The sequence below is a fragment of the Leuresthes tenuis genome, unplaced genomic scaffold (assembly GCF_036924035.1).
Source record: "Leuresthes tenuis unplaced genomic scaffold, fLeuTen1.0.hap1 SCAF_4, whole genome shotgun sequence".
Taxonomy (NCBI): domain Eukaryota; kingdom Metazoa; phylum Chordata; class Actinopteri; order Atheriniformes; family Atherinopsidae; genus Leuresthes; species Leuresthes tenuis.
The window spans coordinates 10,255,740-10,261,739 of record NW_027325358.1 but is presented as its reverse complement, the minus strand read 5'-3'; positions in this window follow the sequence as shown (position 1 = coordinate 10,261,739).

Here is a 6,000-nt window from a genome sequence, read left to right as displayed (position 1 = left end):
AACACAATAATTTGCTTGGCATTGTGTCACTCACTAATGTTCTACCCAAAATGTAAGTGTGTTGAGTATTTTAGAGTCACCCCCATCTCTACTAAGTCATCGCTGAGCAACTGAATGCTGTGCAAAAGGAAATATGGAGTAAATCGTGAGGAAACGGCATTTTCCCATCAGTCGAGAGGGGCAGTATTTTCTCCGTCCTCACACCGTTGGCTTAAATGATGAACTGCAAAATAAATTAAAAAAACGAGCAATTCTTGCTGATAACTCACTATTGCCATGCATTGCTCACGTGCAAATGCATGTATATATTCATGTGGCAACTCTACATAACAATCCCCCCACTTATTTTTGGCCCTGCGAGAAAGCAGATACCAGTGTAGCATGAAGTGGTTTCTATAATGGTGCATGTGTGGATAACCCAGTGCTAAGCTCTGCAGTTACTTTAAACTGTTTGTCTAGTGAATCTTCTCCAATCTTTTAAAACCATCAAACAACACAAGTTACTACCAATGTTATGAGAGGGTAATACACAAGAATACTGTGTTGCCTTCTCCTTGCTATACAGGAAATTGGGATTTCCAGAAGACATTTGAAGGAAACAGCAGATAATAATTATCCCTCCTCGGTCTGACATGTGTTAACATCAAGTTTAATGCTGTAGGTGGACTTTACATTAAAAGAAAATAATGGTTTTCAAAAAATGCTTGCAGGCTGTCGGATTCTGTTTATTCTCTTTTTTAAAGTAAAAAACCAGGCACTATGCCGGAATTGAAATCCATTTTTGAAAACTTATACCCGCAACTACAGCTGTTAATCCAGTCTTAAAAAACGATCACAGTAACACCCAAGAGAAAAAACTTCACGGTCATGCATCTGTGAGTGTGTCAGTCTGTCTGCTGTCCACACAACATTGCTGCCTGCTTCTAACCATGACGGTAGTTGTAGTGAATTAGAATGCCAGTTGCGTCCTCTCACAGCTCCTAAAGTGTGCCATCAAACCACATTTCCCATAATTCACTGATGCAGCCTCACCAGCTAAGATTAGCTCAGCCATGTGAACTGAGAACACGGTGAAAGGTAGTTTGTCATATACAGTGTGGCCAGCTGTGGTTGAAAAGCCAAGTGATGAGAAGTCATATTTGATGATCACGAGTGGCAACAAGGGGCCAAGTAAAGAACTGACCAGTGACAAAGTGTGCAACTCCACAGCAGCTTAGTTTTAAGATCATACCAGATTATGAGCACCTATAGTTAATAAAACCCAACCTGTAGCTGATATCGAAAGGAAATTCTCTGACCTTAGAAATAATGGGAAACAAGATTAGCCATACCTAACACTTGTCGTCTGATGATTAATTCATCACACCTTTGAGGGAAAATGTTTTTCATACTGTTCATGAAGCCCACACAAAGCTCACCACAGGCTTGGATGCATATGCAACACCCTTTGTACATCACCAGCATGTAAATCACTCGTGTCGAGTCAACACCTTACACAAAAAAAGGTTGATGATTAACAAAATTAATATGGTTTTCTTTCTGTCTTACCAATGCAAACCGCGAGAGGATGTTTAGAAAAAAATGATGTCAGTGCTACAGAATATCCTTGTGTAGAACGTCTATATCACTGGTGATACATGCCAAACATAGAAATGTAACTTCTATTCAGGACTACAGTTTTATATGACAGGAGAAATCATCATGCAAAACATGTGATTAAATTTAACTGCCTAAAATATTTGTGTGGCATTATCGAATATGTTCGGCAATCAGCCTTGACAGATTTAAGACCAGACATTTTATGTGCGTCTGGATGAGATTAAGTTTCCAGAATGTGTGTCCAAAACAGTATGTGGAGTTACGAACGCGGAGCAGTGTGTCTTACCATTGAAAGTCATTACATAAAAATCCATCTCTTGTTTTTAAAGGGAACGGGGAGACAGTTTGTCCTTTGTGCTCATATTCTTGACTGAAAAAATTAAAACGGCTTCTCTTTAAAAGTTCCACCACTACCTGAAAAGTGTCTGTGATAAATGAATAACACATGCTATTTGTGAAAAGCTGAAACAATACTGTGCTAAGCAAGAGAGAACAAATTTTTCAAGAGATCAGTTTTCAGACAATTCTCCCTGTGCAGCTGAGAATGCCTCTTGGAGCTGAGCCTTCCCATGAGGAGGGATTCTTGATTCGAAGAGGATTTAAGTTGACATGTGTAAAGCTAGTCAGGGCGCTGCTAATTAAAACTCATGTAATATTCTACCTTTGGCCTTACCGCAGTAACACTGAGCAGGTCACAAAATAATTCACTCAGCAAAGTGGACCACTGTCCTAGTGGAATAGAGGTATTCACTAAAGTATATCACTGCTATGCCGTGGACTGTGTGACAAAACATTCTGTGGGAGATCATCTAATATGTAACTGTAGCTAAGTTCACTGCAGAGACTTTGTCTTTTAGTTACATTAATGCTGTTTTGGTCAGATGATGCTGCAGTTATAAAATCAGGATTTTATGAGAGCAGAGCGGCAGTCTGGAAATGCTTTAAGCAGCCACGAGACGGTCTTAACGGGCTGATTTTCAGTCTGACAAGAGAAATAGAAAAATATGCAATATAGACTTGCCCCCAACCCATGCATGCATTTGCACGTGGATTCACAGTGAAGGTCAAATGTACTTATAGTAATTGATTGAGATGAAGGTATCTATTTCTTTTGTGTTCACCAAACACAACATACAGGGTAGAAGTGTTAATTGAGTTTTGTGTTGAAGCTAATTGTTGGTCAAGCATATCTGCACAAATCACAGCAAAAATGGACGTAGACAAACTCACAGTTTGGACACCGGTGCCCTTGTGGCCATATGTTATGATTGCTCATCAACATTTGGCCAAGAACCCAGAGAACATATGACCTCATAAAACCAGCTTAAAAAAGGAATGAACAATGACAATAACAGCCTGTAAATTCCATCATTCACGACCGGGCAGCAGTTGCATCATTTTACTGTTGAACTAAAATTACACAGTGACATACAGCCAAGCCGCAGCATTCAGAATCGCTTCCATCCAATCACGTCGCTGGCTTCATGGAGCACAAAAGGTCCGCTTTACACACCCAGAAGTAGAAGCAAGTTTATGAACACTTAGAAGTTTTATAGCCCTGAGCGACACTGACACATCCGTGCAACCTGCATCGCATCCTGTGTGAATGGATCAAGCCTCAAACCTGAGAAGCTCTAAACAGCTGAGATTAGAGGAATTTGTTAACACTTTCACATTTTATAGACTTGAACTGCCCTTAGTTAAGTGTTAACTAAGTGACGAATCTTGTAAAATCAAACAGCTACTTGTATCAGTAATATAATGCATAACACAAATTCAGCTGTATATACATTATCATATTGCACACGCAGTACATTACATTGATTTCTCTTGCCTAATTTAGTGAGTTTTAATTAATAATTTCATTCGCTGTTTTTTACGCTCCATCAGAATGCCTGTCAGCTGTCATGTGATCCCTCCTCATTCTGCCACTCACTGAACAGACTGTGGTCGAGCAGTCAGTTGCCACATTTAGGTCTGTATGTGTATCAGTATTGCAGCGATACGAAGTTTCTCTCTTGAATCAAAGCACCACATGTAGCTTTACAGTCAGTTTTCAGAGAAGGCTATATAACACTGTAATGGAATCCCTGCACTCTCACCTTTACGGTGCCATAATAATTCCTTCACAAGCAAAAAGAGCAAAGACAGTTCACTCAGTCAAAGTTCCTGTATGAGACAAACATACATAAGCCTAAAGCAAAGGGACTATAAACTGTGATCTTGATTTGAACATCAGAGTGGATCCTGAAAGTATTTTAGTGTATACATCACCATGTTACTATCTCTGTAACAGCATAGGCTACAGTAAGTTTTCCTTTCCCAAAACAAATGAGCATACCCCTTGAAATGATCTTTCTGTTTCATGATAAATGATATCACCACTTTTGCCATTTCCACCTCACCAAACAGCCTTGATTTAGTTTCAAATTTCTTTTATTTCAGTTTTTTTAATTAAATTTTTATTTCTATTTTTTTAATAGTACTTCTGATGCGCTCAGACATCTTGTTATGGCTCTTGTGGAGAAGAAACTGGAACTAGCCCTTTATTACAATGATTAATTCAGTTTACATGAAGCCTGAAAATGAAACCCATTATGTGAGAAGAACTTTAAAATTAATATGTGCATTAATTTCATTTGCAATGTTTTTTGTTACTTTGGTCAGAGGAAGACTCTGTCTAATGGTGGTCGCTTTAAGTATTTTCGTTTCCTCAAAATCACAGTTCAAAAAACTTGTAAGCAAAATCTGTCCCATAAATTTGGCTTTACTTATATATGGGATGATTTCCCAACAAAAAGTAGAAGAGGCATAGTGTGTTGAACAGTTACTCAGACAGTGAACAGCGTCTGCTAGCAGCTAACGCTCAGCAGTCTTCCGTTGGAACAGGTGTCTCCGAGCCAAAGAATTAGCACTAGCATAAATGTTGCGTTCAGAGGACCACATAAATTTGGAATGCAGAAAAACGCAGTAACGTTTGAGTTGCGTTAGTTTGAGTTCATATGTTTTAACAAATTATTTTCATCAGTTTGTTTTATCCAAATCAGTAAGCATTTCCCATGTGTATTACAGAGGCTTATACATAACATGGACATGGAGATGTATTTAAACTGCCCAGGGTTTGATAATAATAGATCACAACATCACCTGATCAGATAATACAAAATGAATCAGCAGACATTACTTTTCAGATAAAATTTGTTATTAGATTAAAGTTACCTAGTGAAGGATTTGTTCTCTTTTCTCTGAGAAAATACTCCAAAACAATACAAAAAAACTTACACTAAAGAAATAAAATCCTATGTGTTGGAGAATACAAATAACACAACATGTGTTGTGTGTTCCTGTGCCGTTTTTGGGAGGTTACTCTTTATTTGAGCAACTGAAAATGTTTTATGTGCAAGACACATTTGATACGTGTTAAAAATGTTATGACGCCATAACCCTGTAACCGTTTACAAGTTGTCCACATTGCTTGTCCCGGACTCTCATGTCTCACTCAGAACATCAACATCACAAAGCCTTGCGTTGAAGTTAAAAAATTTATCTCTTGACCACATTTAACCATTTCTATTCTGCAAAAAAAAAAAATGTTTTGTGCTAACTGAGCTACACAAAAGACAGTTTAAGCTTAAGTAATCAAATTATTTCCCACCTGAAAGGAAAAAAAAGTCTTATTCAACTTTCTATGCTGCAGCTTTCAGGGCTCCCGTTCAGATTTTGGATCAGCTACATGTTTGTATAAAAGCTTTTACGCAGGCCACAATCCCATATTGACAACATGGGAAAACAGGGAGCTAACAGACAGATGACAGACTGACCGATCAGCTAAAGGGCAGTTAAAAACAGATGGACATGAGTTTGGGGCAGCCGATAGGAATAACCAGTCAGCCTGCCAGGCCAGCATGGCAGATGGACCACCATGAAGTGCAAGGACAGAGTCAGTCTTTTCACAGGCCTCCCTCCTCCTCCCGCTGTCCTCTGCAGTTAATAAGCACCTGTTAGACAACAAATTAACTTGTTGACTTTGAAAATGAGAACAGCTTTATGCCTTTACTGTGACAAGGAGCTTGATTATGGAGTTGGTATTATCTGCTCGTGAACTCAACAATAATAATGGCAGAAGGCGGGCGGGGGGGGGGATTATTTTGTGTTTATTGTTTGACCGTGAAGAGAAGAGGGGACACCAGGGGTAGTTTAGCATTTGAATGATTAAGAATTCAGTTGCTTAACCAACAAAAAGAAACTTTCCTCTGAAAATGATTGAGTAAAAGGATAGATTGGAAGCAAAATGTAAAGAAATGCCACAACGTTTATGTCCATAATGACTTTCATTTAAATAAAAACCAAAACTGTATCAACAGATGATTTTCAATTTTAAGTAAGTGATTGATAATAAGA